The sequence below is a fragment of the Pteropus medius genome, unplaced genomic scaffold (assembly GCF_902729225.1).
Source record: "Pteropus medius unplaced genomic scaffold, Ma_sr-lr_union100, whole genome shotgun sequence".
Lineage (NCBI taxonomy): Eukaryota > Metazoa > Chordata > Mammalia > Chiroptera > Pteropodidae > Pteropus > Pteropus medius.
In genome coordinates, this window is record NW_024343733.1 from 4,701,159 (window position 1) to 4,717,160 (window position 16,002).

Consider the following 16,002-nt stretch of genomic DNA (forward strand, 5'->3'; position numbering starts at 1 on the left):
GGGTCACCCCCAGGCCGACCTTGCACAAAGGAGGTGAGGAAGATGTTAATAGAGGGTTCCTCCAGCTCCTGGCTTGACTCTGTCAGACTGCCTGGAAATCCATCCAGCGGGCAGCCTGCAACCTTTGTCATTTCAGAAGGTTCTGTGTTAATACATCTTTCTAGCCAGGGAAGCTCAAAAGGGTCTTCCTCCGCTGAGGTCCCAGCTGCTGCCTTTTCAGGAGGCATTCGCAGAGATATTTGCTCTGTCTTTAAGGAGATAGAGGGCTCTTCCCAGGCTTGCTTTAATTGGCAGTTCCAGGACACACGTGGAATAGTCCTGGGATTCCTTCTCGGCAGGGGGGGAGGGGAAGGGAAGGAAGACCAAGGGAAGGGGGAGGGCTGGCCTAACCCACTGGCCACTGCTCTAGCTTTCTGCCCAGCATCACCCCTCCCTCAATTATCTGCCCTTCTCTCTCAAGCTCCTGAATTCCCCTCTGCCTTCCTTCCTCTCCCTCTCAAGCCTAGCCCGATATCGGTCAAAGGGAATAGAAGGACCTGAGATTTTCATGGCGGGTGACAATTCTCCTTGCCTAAACTCTAGTCAGTCTCCTTTGAACTCTCTTCTCAACTAGGCCCTGACTTTTGGGCTTCTGTGTCCCTCTCTACATTTAATAAGAATCCTGCTCAGCCAGCTTGTCCTTCCTTGATATCTTATCACCTTCCTACCTTGTTGGGTTCGTTGCCCAGGTGATGTCTGACCACCCTGGCCTGCCTTTAGCAAGACCTAATAGGTCCACTCAGCTAGAATCCCCGCCTTACTCCTAACGCTTCCTCTCAGTAACCCCTACTGACCCCCAACCTACTCCTTGGCTTGTAAATTTGCACTCCTCCTTATTTGGAGTCAAGCCCAGTCTCTCTGCCCTATTGCAAAATCCTATACCTATAACAGAAGTCTCCCCCTTCCCCTAAAAAAGTCTGCCTTACCATCCTTTAACAAGTGTCAGGAATATCTTTTTCTTCAACAAGTCAAGGATATTTGTTGAATAGACACTATAGCTTGACAGAATTTAGGCCAGTGGTTAAGCAGTGAGGCTCTGGAGTCAGGACAGCTTGGGTTCACATCCCAGCTCGACCACTTTCTAGCTGTGTGGCCTTGGATAAATGGCCAACCTCTCTGTGCTTGTTTCCTACTCTGTCACCTCCTGCAGCTGTCGTGATAAGAGGATACCTGGAAAATGCTTAAGTCTAGCATCCTGCACATCTTAGCTGCCAGTTGAATGTTATGTAGCCTGAAGAAGGGCAGCTGCCTTTATGTCTGGGAATGAAAGATGGTCGAATGAAACACGCGCTTAGGCACAAACAGACCTCGTCTTGAATTCCTACTTTGCTGCTTGCTTGCTCAGCTACCTTAACTCTTAGAGCCTCAGTCTCTTCATCTTTCGAATGGAAACAAACAAATCTAACTCTCAAAGTTGTGCGGGTATAGATGAGAGGTAGTGTTTATAAACTCCTTGTCACTCATCAGGGGCCGAATAACTGGTCGGCCCCACCGTTCACTGTGCCTTGGGAAAGTGACGCTTCCTCTCTTGTCTTAGCTTCCTCATCTAGACTAGTACCTATCAGAAGCTCGCAATTAGGATTAAAGTATTTATTTTAAGCAAACCTTTCAGAATAGTGCATGGAACCGTTCAATATTACAATTATTATTTCTACTATTATTCTTCCGTGTAGTAATTAAAAGTTTGACGGCCATCATTTATCAAGCACTTACTACGTGCCAGGCACTGTGCATTACAGCCCTATGAATTAGGAGCTCTTAGCTTCATTTTACAGAAGAAAAACTCAGGCTTAAAGAGGTAAGATCACTTGCCCAAGGTCACCCCACCTGTAAGTGGCAGAGTTACTATCACTGTCTTTGCAAGAATGAACATAATGGTCTGAAAATGTGGCAGCAGCCACCGGAACCCAACACGGTAGCCATCCTTGGGGTGCCACGTTCCAGAAGCCTCCCCGAGAACACCGGTCTTCGGGGGAAGCCTGGTTGGGGAGGTGGATGAGCAGAGACAGCTCCTGCTACAGTGTAAACAGAGAGAAATATAGGTCAGTTCCTGCAACCAGCCCCCACCCCGCTTCCCACTGGTTCTACCCCAGAGCCAAACTTGTCAACTTGATCTTCTGCCCTGAACTTCAGCTGTCCTCGGGAGGTTCTTGCGTTTCATGAATTATGCAGACTTAACAAAACGTGTGCGCTGCAGATTAGAGACTCTGTTCTCCTTCCTGGAAGGCCTTTCTCTCCCCCTCTGGATGTTTTTCTTCCTCTTGCAGCCTGTTTGTTAGCCGCCCTGCCGCGCGCCTTCTCTGTTCTTGCTCTTAGCAACTCAACTTGTGATTCCACTCCTTGGTGCTAGTGTCACTACGGGTTCTTTCTCATCAACTAAAACACTTTGGGGGAGTTCCAAGGCGTCCTGGATACACTTCTGGGCCTTTCTCTGGGCAAGTTTAGTGGATTAGAACTCAGTATGGCTGGCTCAGATCGTATGGGTCCAATCAGTAGTATAGGGGCAAATTGGCTCTTCAGTCAAAAAGAAAAACTCTGATTTGTACCATTTGCCAATTTCCATGGTGTAAACATCCCCACCGTGGTGTATTTCAAACTACCAGTGTGATGTTACCGAGCGGCACCTTGGGAATAGAGGCCCACAATCAGCTCTTACGAGCTGGGACAAGCTGACTTCGGCACACGACCGTGCTCAGTTCTCATGAGTGAGGAAGGCAATTATTTTTGGTCTAGGTTTGGGTCCTGACCATGCCACTTTTTAGCTGTGTGAATTTGGGCAAACTGGAGCCCCAGTTTCCTCACCTACAAGTAGGTATGCTAACAAGATTTCTGTCTGGGGTTACGGCCAGGCTTAAATGATTGAAGTACGTAACTTAATCTAACACGCAGAGTTCAATAAATGGTAGCTACAATAGGTCAGACTGGGAAGGACCTAGTATCAGTCAAAAGAGACTAGGTGTTGCTATGGTAACGATAACCCCAAATAGCAGAGTCTTAACATAAGAAAACTTCATTTTTCCTTCCTGTACTGTGACGAAGGAATATTGGCACGGACGTCTTTGCTCACCCTCGCTTTTCAGGAAAGCACGTTAATGGTGGCTCCATGTTGACATATTTTCATGATCACTACAGAATGAAGAAGAGGCATATGCTGAACTGCGTGCTCTCTTTTAAACCTTTGCCCAGAGGTGGCACACATCACCTCCATCCGTGTTTTATTAGCTAACGTAAGTGAATGAACCTACCTAAATTCAAGAGGGTGGGAAAGAGTCATGCTATTATGTGCCTGGAAAGAGCACCCAAATTCTTGGTAAGCAGTCTTAAAGATTCCCATAATCTCTTAGATATCATTTTCTGTAGTGGCTCCTAATCTTTTTTCATTAAGCAGCTATTGGTAAAACTGAGCAGAGAGAGTAAGTGGACAGCTCAACCCTCAAAATTTACCAGCTGGGTAACCGTGCAAGTTACTGAAACTCTTTGGCCTCAGTTTCCTCATCTGTAAAGTGGGGAACTTAGACCCTTCATCTCTCAGGGTTGTGGTGTGGATTACCTGGGTTAAGATGCACAGTCCTTGTAAGTGCTGCGTTAGGTATAAATGGTCATTATTATTAACCCATAATAATCCTGCAAGTTTGGTACTATCATTACCTCTTTTTGCATATGGGGAAACCGAGGCTCCAAGGCGTGGTTTCACTTGTCCCGAGTCACACAGTTGGGAGGTGACAGCATCGAGATTGGAATGTATACCTGTCCGACCCCAGTAATTCCACTCTTGAGAGACCTGGCACTGTTTTGAGAGGGAACCACCAGCCCTTCCCCTACCTGGCATATCTGGACCCAGAGAGATGTCCTTGGCTGGGTCTGGGGGTTCTTCTGCAGACTAGGGACTGAGGTGACTAGACAAAGTAAAAAAGTAAGCACTCATTAAAATGCAAACACACACATGGAGCTCCTGCCTTGCTTAAAGTAAGCGTCACAATGAACACAGAAGACCTTTCTTGTTCCATAGCTGCAGGCTAGTTCGTCTTTTGGATCAATTAAATTGTTGACAGTCAGCACAGGAGGCAACAGACAAATCAAGAGCCAAGGTGCCTTTTGGGGCAGGTGTGCGCGAGCTGCCCTGGGGCTATATGAGTGGGAGATGGACTAGATTTAGGTTCAAATGTTTTGACACGATCCTGGGTAAGAAATACATTTTATATGACAACCAGTACATGGCACGCACGCACACACACATGCACGCATGCACACATGCTCTCACACTCACAGGCTCACACATAACTATTTCCCTGGGATATTTTACATTCCATCCCATTCCATCCTATTCCATCCAATCCTATCCCATCCCAAAACTGCCGGTTTCAGTCCACTAAATAAATTTCATGGTACCACGAATAGGTTGCAGCCCACAGTTTGCAAACGGTGGACTAGACTGAGATTGTCCAACTCTGTATGTTGGGACACTTGGGTATGACGAGAAGATGTCCTTGTGTTGCTGTGGGGTTAAGGACCAGCCTGCCCACAGGAAAGAGACAGATCCTGGCACTAAATATTCGTGGAGTCCTGCTGCTTATCAGTAAAACTTTCCATGACTCATGCTCTACAAATGGCAGATGCCGTCATTTTCTATATGATTACTCTGCCTCGTTTTCCTTTTTAACATTTGTCACCACTTTAATATTTGATGTTTTATTGTCTACCTCTCTCCACTCAGAAGTAAGTTGCATAAGGGCAGGAAATTTATTTAGTGTGTTGTATCTCAGAGTCTAGAGAGGTGCCTGGTGCATAGTAAATGCTTACTAAGTGTGTGTCGAAGGCACAGTGCACAGCACAAGATAAACACATAAGGAATGGTCATTGGCCGTGGTTCCATAGTATAGCAGTTAGCATGTCTGCTTTACATGCAGAAGGTCCTGGGTTCGTGCCCCCATGGAGCCATGGTCCATGGTCTATGGCCGTGCCACCCTGAACAAGCCCGATGTCTGATCTCGGGAGCTAAGTAGGGTCGGGCCTGGTTAGTACTTGGTTGGGAGACCACCTAGGAAGACCAGGTGCTGTAGGCATAAATAATAATAAAAAATAGTTGTGGTTATTTTATCTTTTAGGTTCAATTCTTTTTGGCATATCCTCAAAAATTTTAATAAGAGCTCTATTGAGAAATCACATACCTGCAATTTAGTCATTTAAAGTATATCATTAGATGGTTTTTAGTGTATTCAGAGATGTGGACAATCATACCCCAGTCCATTTTAGAATATTTTTATCAGCTCATATAGAAGTCTCATGCTCTCTAGCTATTACCACCCCAACCTCCCACCTCCCCAGGTATGAACAACCACTAATCTGCCTTTTGTCTCATAGATTTGCCTGCTCTGGTCATTTTATATAAGTGTAATCATATAATACGTGATCTTTTGTGACTGGCTTTCACTTTGTATAATGTTTTCAAGGTTCATCCATGTCGTAGGATGTGTCAATACTTTGTTCCTTCTTACGATTAAATAATATTCCCTTGTATGAACATGTTACATTTCGTTTACCCATTTATCAGTTGATGGACATTTGGGTTGGTTTCATATTCTGACTATTGTAAATAATCCTTCTATAACCATTCTTGTCCACGTTTTTGTGTGGACATATATTTTTATTTCTCTTGGGTGGATCCCTAGGGTAGACTTACTGGGTCATACAGTACCTCTACGTTTAGCCATCTGAGGAATTGCCAAACTGTGTTCCAAAGTGGCTCTATCATTTCTTTTCCCACCAGTGGTGTATGGGGGATCTGATTTCTCTGCATCCTTGTAATAGTGTTACACCTGACTTTTTGATTCTAGTCATCCCAGTGCCTGTGACGTGATATCTCATTGTGGTTTTGATTTGCATTTCCCTGATGACTAATGATGTCAAACTTCTTGTCATATGCTTATTGGCCATTTTTATGTCTTTTGTAGAGAAAGATCGATTCAGATCCTTTGCCCAAGTTTTGATTGTGTGTGTTTTTTTTTTAATTACTTTCTTACTTTTTCAGATAAAAGTTCTTGTTCCTTATTAGGTAATGATTTGCAAATATGTTTCTCCCATTATGTGACTTGTTTTTCACTTTCATGGAAGTTTTTTAATGTGATGAAGTCCTGTTTATCTAGTTTTTCTTTGGGTGTTTGTGCTTTTTGTGTCATATTTAAGAATTCATTGCCAAACCCAAGGCCATTTACCCCTATATTTTCTTCTAAGAGTTTTATAGTTTTAGTTCTTACTTTTAGATCTTTGATACATTTGGGTTTATTTTTGTGTACGGTGTGAGGTAACTCACACTTCATTCTTTTGCATGTGGCTACCCAGTTGTCCAAGCGCTATTTTCTGAAAAAACTATTCATTTTCATTATTTGAATGTTTACTTGTTTCGTGCCTGGGTGGAGTAATTTCATGAAATCTATTCCCCTCCTCATTGTAGTGTGAAGCCTCCAATATTGCTTCTCAAGGGGTGCACCTGGGCTCTGTCCATAGTCACACTAGGATGACAGTGCTTTTGGCAGAATTCTCTTTGTTTCTTTCCCTGACCACAGTAAATATTAAGCTCTATTAATTGTTCTATTGTCAATGATGACCTGCGGCATAAATTGTCCCCACAAACTATACAATCCAAGAGAGTAGAATCACTAACACAAAAGTTGTCATTTATACAGAGCAGGTGCTGTTCTAAGTATTCTTTGTATATATTAAGTCATAACGTAACCCTATAACATATCATTTATTATGCTTAACCCTATTATGCCTCATTTACTATGAGAAAATCGAGACATAGAGATTTTAAATCATTTGCCCAAGGTTATAGATTACTAGTAAGCTGTAGGGCTAGTATTTGAGTCCTGGCAATCTGACTCCGAAAATGTTCCGATAAATTGTCTAAAGCAAGTGCATAGTAAGAGCTCGATAAATAGCAATTAGTAAATGTATGCATCAATGAACCTAATTTCTAAGTAAAGAAAATAATTTCTGATCTTGTATCTGGCTTTCTTATTTAGAAACTAGTTTGTCTCTGATCATTGCCTTCCTCCTTAAATGATGAGATCAGAGATAGCACCTTACAATATCATATGCTTGTTACCTGGCTGATCACCTTGTTCCTGAGAAGGCAGGTACCAGGCTGTATTCTATACCTTGGCACATCCAACCTTGTCTCACTGCCAATAAATTCCAAATGCAGGCTCTTCCATGGTGAATAATCACCCTATTGTTTTCCTGGCACTTAAACCCTTTTACTTGTTAAAGGTAGTTTTCATGTTTACTATGCCGTCTTTATGGAGAGCACTTTACTGCCATGGCTTTGCAGTCATTTCCTCCTGACACATTTGCATATATATCGAATCCTGTCACAGGTGGACTCTAGTTGTCCCACTTCCTTTAATGAGGGTGGCAGGTTCGTCTCATTTAGGAAACCGCTGTTACCTTGGTGAGCTGGTTGGGTGCCAAAGTCCCACACATTTCCCAACAAAGTCATAAGTGTTACTGTTGTCAGTTCTCAGCTACTTGCAAGATGGCCACCTTCATGGACAATGATGGAAATAATGACCAGGATGACATCTCGGTATTTTGGTATTTATTTTATATAATGCTAAAGTTCTGGGGGGTGTGTGTACATATTTTATTTATTTACAGTGTGTGAAATAGAGGTGTCACTATCTTTACGATTTCTTTAGTCGAAAGATAATGTACTTAGGGCATATAAATAAATCTTAAGCATGCAGTCAGGCCCAGATAAAGATGCAGAACACTTGCAGCATCGTAGGAGCCCCCTTTGATGACTCCTCCCAGTCCACACTCCACTCTCAGTGTTGACCAGCCCTTCCAGCTTCTGTCATTCTAGGTTCATTTTGCCCGTCTTTGAACTTCCTATAAAAATGGAATCATGCTGCATGTATTGTGCTGTGTCTGTTTTCTCTTGCTCATTGTTGTGTCAGTGAGGATCATCCGTTTTGTTGCATGAAGTAGCAGTTTATCCCTTTTTACTGCTGTGTAGTGTTCTGTTGTATGAGTGTAGCATAGTTTATTTTTCTATTCTTCTATTAATAGACAGCTGGTTTGGTTCCAGATTGGGGCTATTAGAAATAAAATACATACAAATCTGTGTAAATGTACATTTTCAATTCTCTTGGGTAATTTGCTAGGAATGAGTTTCTTTGAGTTACAGAGTGGATGTATGTTTAATTTTATAAGACGTTTCTCAGAATGGTTGTGGACTATCTTTTCTCAGAATGGTTGTGGACTATCTCGATTTGAAATGTTTTAGACTCTTGGTTGTTCCACATCCTAGGCAACATTTTATGTTGTTTAGAGATTTAAGAAATGTTTTTTAGTATATGTGCTGCCGAAGCGAGCACTTTAAGGAATGGTTTTGATGGGCATTTGGTGTTTTCGCAGTCTGGTTTTAATTTGCATTTCCCTGACGACTAATGCCATTGGATACATTTTCATGTGTGAATTGTTTTTGTATATCTTCCTTTGTGGAGTGTCTAAGATTTTTGACCATTTATTAAATTCTTTTATTATTGAGTTATAGAAGTTGTTTTTATATTCTAGATACAAGTACTTTATAAGATATATGTCTGTTGTGACTATTTTCTCTCAGTTTGTAGCTTCCCCGTTAATTTCCTTATTGGTGTCTTTTGAACAAACAGGTTTTAAATTTTATGATATCTAATTTATGGATTTTAAGAAAATATTATGGTTAGTACTTTCTATATGCTAAGAAATGTTTGCCTATTACAACACATTCTCCTATGTTTTCTTCTAGAAGCTTTATAGTTTTAACTGTTATGTTTAGATCTATGCCTCATTTTGAATTACTTTTTTTTGGCATGGTGTGATACAGGGATTAAGATTTACTTTTTTCACGAGTATCTGGTTATTCCAGCACAATTTGTCAAAAAGACTCCTTTTCCTATAGAATTGCTTTGGCCTTTTGTAGAGAATCAGTTTACTAACATGTGGGTTTATTTCTGGAATCTTTATTCTGTCCCATTGATATATTTGTCTCTTTTTTCTATCATTCTCACACACTATCTTGATTACTGTTATTTTATAATAATCAGGTAATGTAAGTTCTTCAAGTTCGTCTTGTCTATTCTAGGTTGTCATGTGTCCTCCCAAAATTCTGTGCTAAAATCCTAACCTGTAGTACCTCAGAATATGACTTGATTTGGAGATAGGTTCTCTACAGAGGTTATCAAATTAAAATGAGGTGTGTTGTGTGGGCCCCAATCCAATATGAGTTGTGTCCTTTTAAAAGGGGGAATTTGGACACAGACATGTACACAGAGAGAATACCATGTGAATATGAAGGTAAACATCACGGTGATAATTCTACAAACCAAGGAACATCAAATATTGCCAGCATACCGCAAGAAACTGGGGGAGAGTCATGGAACAGATTTTCTCTTGCAACCCTCAAAAGGAACCAAACGTGCCCATACCTCAGTCTTGTACTTCTAGCCTCCAGAACTGTGAGATAATACATTTTCGTTGTTTAAGCCATCCAGTGTGTGGTACTTACTTACAGCAGCCCCAGCAAACTAATACATAGGTGTTTTGCTTTTTCATAAAATTTTAGAATTTAGATTGTCAATATCTTTAGTCCGAGATTTTGATTGGGATCGTATTCAGTTTGGGGAGAATGGGCATCTTAACAACCTTGAGTCTTCTGATCCATGAACGTGGTATATCATTTCATTTATTTGGGTCATCTTAAATTTCTCTCAGCATTCTTCTTTAGTTTTCAGTGTATAGATCTTGTACATTTTTTCATTCAGTTTATTCCTAATTATTGTATTTGTTGATGCTTTTGTCAATTCTATTCTTTTTCTAACTTTGTTTCCCAGTTGTTCATTATGAGTAGAAATGAAATTTGCATCTTTATAAATTGACTTGTGCCCCCATGACCTTGCTAAATTCACTTATTCTAGAAGGTATTTTTAGTATGAATTCATTAGCATTTTCTACATATACAGTTATGTTTATGTCATGACTGCAATTTGTTTAAAGTAATTTGCAGTAGGGTGCAACAATGACTTCTTCTATGATCTCTGTGAGGCATGTAATCTCTCTGTACTCATCTATTGAGTGAGGTTGTTATGTGGACTAATCTTTGAGATTCCTTTCAGATCTAAGACGATAAGAGACCTGGCTCTGTCATTTGCTTGTTTTGTGACCCTGGGCAAAATACCACATCTCTATGAGCCTCAGCATGTTCATTTATAAAATAGGCATAATAATAGAAAAACATCCCTGTCAAAGACTAGTTATAAGGAACCAATGAACAAAGCATGTGCAGTGCTTATCAAGACTTAGAAGATTGCAAGCACTCAGTAACTGTTACGTATTGGGGTATAATAATATATATAAATGTATATTTGGTCTTTGTCCCTGGTTCCTGGTACAGAGCTTCTAAAACCCTTGGAATTGCTTGAGTGATAGGAGTGGCTTTTGTTATTCATAACTTTCTACCCTTTTTTAGACACCTATTATAATGAGTTGACTCCGGGTGGGGTCCCTAGATAGTTTCAGGATGGGGGCCGGTCATCAGTAAGACCAAACTTGTGATTAAAGGGTGAGAACCTTCAGCTCCTCCATCTCTGGGAAGGGACAGGAAATTGACTTATTAACATTCTTCAGTGAGATTTAGAGCTTTCCATACATCCACATGTTGGGAGGGTGGGGCACCCTGACTCCATGGGCACAGAAGCTCCTGTGCTCCTTCTGGGCCTCACCCTATGTACTCCTTCATCCGGCTGTTCATTTGTATATTTTATAATAAACTGGAAGAGTAAGGACATTGATTCCCTGAGTTCTGTGAGTTGTTCTAGCAAATTCCAAACCCATGAGAAGAGAGTCACGGAAACCCTTGAATTTGTGGCTGACTGGACAGAAGTGTGGGTAGCCTGGGGCCCCCATTTGTGGCTGGTATCTAAAGTGGAGACAGTCTTGCGGGACTGAGCTTTTAACTTGTAGAGTCTGTGCCAACTCTGGGTAGAGTCAGAACTGACTGTTGGACTCCCAGTTGGCGTCAGTCAGAGAACTGGAGAATCAGTTTTGGTGTTGGAAAAAAGATAACACACCTATTAATAATGATGATGCTGTGATTAGTAATCATGATAGCTTGGTAGGCTTTTCAGCTTACAAAGCACTTTTATATTCTATATCTCATTTGATCACAAAAAGAGCCCACGAGGTAGGCAGAGCTAAGATTAGTAGCCTCACTGTATTGGTGAGTAATGAGTAATGAGAAGCTTAGAAGAGGGTGGCATGTCTAGAGCCATTCACTGTGTTGGTAGGAAGCAGGGAGTGACTCAGGTTTCTGATCTTGAGTCTTGAGCTTCCACAAGCAAGGACAGGTGGGGCTAGGGAAGTTTCGTAAAGGCCAACTGCAGCACTTAGGGACACCATCACTAAGCATACTCTGAGATATGTGTGCATGTGGCTTCCCCAAAGCCATCAGCTTAGGAAAGTGGTTCTCAAACTGAAATATGCCTCCGAGTTTCCAGAGGAACATGTCAAAAGACAGTTACCTGGGCTCCACACTCGCAGATCTGATTCATAGCCCAAGAAGGGTCCAGAATACCCCAAGTCATTCTGACACAGCTCTACTGACCAAAACCTTTGCTTTAAGCGGTGATTCTTAGTCCAGGCTGCACATGAGAGTCACCTAGGGAGATTTTAAAACTTAAGATGTCTAGCCACCCCCACCGCCACCCCCAGAACTACTGAATCAGAACCTCTGGTGGGTGCACAGAATTATTCCTAGTAAAGCTGACCCACAGATTCACCTGTTCATCCCCTCCCGCTCCTTGTTTCCTTCCTCCGTCACTTTGTATATCTCTAGTTTTGTGTCTTTGTATTTATTTTTGCATTTGTATCTATTTTGTTTTACTCCTCTATGTTTCTGTCTCTGTCTTTCTGTGTTTGTCCTTCTTCAGTCTACCAGTGTCTCCCGGCACCGCTCCCCTCTGTCTCTCTGTATTTCGTGTCATCTCTCTGGGGGAGCCTCTCTGCGTCTCTGCTTCTCTGTGTCTCTCTCCTGTCTCTCCCTTTTCCCAGGTCGATTGCTGTGTGTATCTCTGTGAGTCTCTGCCTCTGATTCTTTTCTGTCCTGGCTCTTGCTCTGATTCTGGGTCTCTCTTTTCCCTTGTCCTGCCCGCTGTGCATCTCTCTGTGCATCTGAGCGTGTGGCTGTGTGTGTGTCTCTCCCCATTATTTATCTAGTCTTTTTCTTCTCTCATAAAACCTTTCCCTTCCTCCTACCGCCCAGCCCCCCCAGCCCCTCTTTTTGTGAAATACAAAAAGACTCTCCTGTGGAGAAGCCTGAAATACCTGGGCCATGCCCCAGACCCCTGCAGCCCTCAGAATGTTCAGCTCTAATCAGGAGCCCCATCCGGGCCCATCCCACTCCCTCGAGGCCTTATCTCAGCCTCCTGTGCTGCCAGAGATAAGATGCCCTTTGCGGCAGGGTTGCCTTAGGCATGACCCTCAGAAGACTAGATAAGAGAAGCAAGGCCTTTGGGATCCTGAAGTCCCTCTCCTTCCCCCTCCTCCTCTCCCCAAGCTGAAAACTGACCTTCCTAGCATTGACCCTAAGTCTCCCAGGATTCACTCAGGCTTTTTTGGCTCACCTAAACAGCCCTTACAATGATCAGACTGACATCTTTTTTCTGAGTTAATGTCAATATTGCTAATTCATCATTAATTAAATAATTGGCTTCCCAATATTTATTAAACACCGCTGTGTACCATATTCTGTGTTGATAATATAGCAGTAAAGATAATAAATGCAATATTGTAAATCTCAGCAATCGTAATAAATGAATTGGGTTGCGTACCTACTGTGTTCCAGGAGCTTAATTTATATAAAGAACTTTATACCAGAATTCCTTAAAGGAGGACAACTGTCCCTTTTAGTAGAAAACAATTATCCACTTGTAATTATTATAGCTATTAAGTAATTATAACTGTTAATACACCGGACACTTAACTCCCTTGTATTCAGGGTTGATATTTAAAATGTTTAACAAGTGACGAATTAACCAATAAATACATTTGCTGCACTTCTCAGTTCTATTACAGTTAGTTGCATAAACAGCAAATCTGTCATTAACTCATTCATTCATTCGTGTACTCATTCATTTATTCTTTCTTTCAGCACACTATTAAGGGCCCACTGGATATCAAGCACTGTGTTAGGAACTGGGGATACAACAATTAAGGAGACATCATAATTAAACTAAGAGAAGGGGGATAGAGACAGACATTGCCAAGTTTGTGAAACGCGACGAAGAAATAATTCGAGAGTGTACGCCAGGAAGTTTAACCTAGTTAGAGGCATCAGGGAGGGCTTTCTGGAGGAAGGGACATTAACACTAAGACTTAAATGGTGAACAGGGGTTGGTCAGGCAAGGGCTCTTATTTGCCAATTTTCGTGTTCTGCAAGATAGAACATGATGTCCTGAGCATAGGAAGGCATCACCAAATTAATAGATAAATAAAACAGGTTGACTCTGAAAGCACACTTCTGGCTGGGTGGTAATTGGCTAAAGAAGCCGTAAGGAAGATGCATCACATCTTCCGTCATTGCATGCGCCCAGCTCCTGGTCTAGAATCAAAGGCCATTTTCTGCACTCAGAAGTCATGGAGATGTCTGAGCTTTCAACAGACTTTCTCTGATCGCTCCCTGAGACTGAGAAGACAAATGAGAGCCCGGGAAAGTAGGCCTAGGAGACAAAAGTTGATGAGAAAGTGTTTTATAAGGTCCTAGGCTCTCAAATTCATGCCTGGAGGGGTCACGCTGGTCTGTGTTGCTAGAGCTTCTATAACACTAGAAATCTGAATTTTCATGTAAAACCTTCTAATTTTCATATTGGAAACTAATTTAAAACTTAAAAAAAAAAAAAAAAAAAGGAAGTCATTGCCTACAGCAAACCAAACACCTATGGGGGCTGCTGTCTTAGTCCGTTTGGGCTTCTGTAACAAGAATACCGTAGGCTGCATGGCTTAAACAGCACACATCAGCGGGCCAGCAGGATTTGGTGTCTGATGAGAGGCCACTTCTTGGTTCATAGACGGCTGACTTCTTGCTGTGCCCTCTCATGGTGGAAGGGGTGAGGCAGCTCTTTGGGGAGTAATCCCATTCATGAGGGTTCTACCATCCTGACCCAATCACCTCCCCAAAGGCTCTGCCTCTTACTATCACCACCTTGGGGGTTAGGATTTTGGGGGGACTCAAACATCCCAGTCCATAACAGCTATCATTCCTGTTTTTGAAGTGATTTCCTAAAATGGGAAGGGAATAAGAGGAACTTATATTTACCATGCAGCAACGCTGTTCTGAACATTGTACTACATGTTCTGTGGGTCTTCATCATGAATATTCATCGCATGAATAGCTCTATTATCTTGTTTAATCTTTGCAGCAACCTCATGGGACTGGTATTAGAATTTCCATTGAAGAAGATTGCCAAATTAAGTCTGCAGAGACCCAGTATTAACCATAAGGAAGCTTAACATTCTAACAGAATTGGAAGTAAACTAAGAAGAGGAGAAGGCTTTTGAATTAGAGACCTGATTTTATAAGACCACCCAGGTGGTCTTATAAAGAGCCTTGAATGGCCAGAGGTTTGCCTAAAAACTGTCCTGTTGTTGATCAGTTGTCTTCACTAATTACTTTCCCACGACTCTCTTGCTTAGAGAGTTGTAACATGCTGGTATAGGAACCTGGCTCCCCGGTTATGTAAAATGTATGTAACTCATAAAGCGAGTCACTATTAACTAATTCACGTCTGGAGTATTTGAGAGCCACTAAGCTAAGCAACACTCATACCTCCATTTTCTGATCTCTCGATGCCTCTGAGATAATTCGGTCCTTTTATTTGATTGTCTATGGGAGTAGCATCTTAGAAAAGACGATCAGAAAACACTTCCTTTTAGTACAACTTCTGTAATTTTTGCCCAAAAGGAGCATTCTGTAACGCCAGGGTCTTAAAAGAGCTCCTGTGCTAGTTAGGATTTCACGAGATGAACCCCAAGGCCCCTCTGAGTATCTCCAAGTGGGATTTAGTGAGGTTGTGGATCTTCAAGCCAGCCCCGTGGAGATGTTGTCTGTTCTAAGATGTGAACCCCATGCACAATCAGATAAAAGGGATTAACTATCTCAGAGTCACTGGAAGGTCAGAAACTGAATGGAGTAGCCTTGTTGCTTAGCAGAGTGAACCTTAAATTCTGGCATGCATTAAAACATCATGGTGCTTGTTAGAATGCAGATTTTTGATCCTGGTCCTCCATTCTGATTTATTGGGAGTATTTGTGATGGCAGAAGGCTAAGCTATTGTATCAAGAGGCCCAACAATAATGTGGCTGAGAAAACAAAGAAGATATTTCTTCCACACACGTTAAAACCCAAAGCGAACGTTTCTTATTTGTGGATATTTTGCTTCATGAGATGCAAATCAAGGCAGATCGAGGATGGCCACATATTATGTGACACTCCTCTCCTTGAGAAATGAGGTCGATGTCCCCTCCCCTAGAATCTGGACAGGCTCTGTGACCACTCTGAGCCACAGAATGCTGGGCCCAGGTGTGAGAGAGACTATAGGCTTCCATGTTTTTTCTCTCAGAACACTCATTCTTAGAACTCAGCTGTCATGCTGTGCGGAAGCCCGACCACCTGTGAAGAGGCACATGTGGAGAGAAGCTAAGGTTCCTGGCTTTCAGTGTCACCTGAACTCTCAGATGAGAGACAGAACTGACTCACCAGCCACGGGCATGGATTGGATCCTCTAGTCCCAGTTGAGCCTCCTCACCTGGGGAAGCCAACCCCATCAGTCCCCACCCAAGTCATAGATTCGCGTGCCTGACAAATGGCAGTCGTTTAAAGCGACGAAGACTTAGGATGGTTTGTTGTGCAGCTATTGATAACCAAAC

General features: G+C 42.2%; 1 long non-coding RNA gene and 1 pseudogene across 1 annotated transcript in view; both read left to right on the forward strand.

Annotated features, from left to right (window-relative positions):
- The window catches only part of LOC120606771 (uncharacterized), a 244,315-nt gene that overhangs the window by 210,974 nt on the left and 17,339 nt on the right, over positions 1–16,002 (forward strand). The window lies entirely within an intron of this gene.
- LOC120606868 (uncharacterized) lies at positions 4,987–5,102 on the forward strand (annotated as a pseudogene).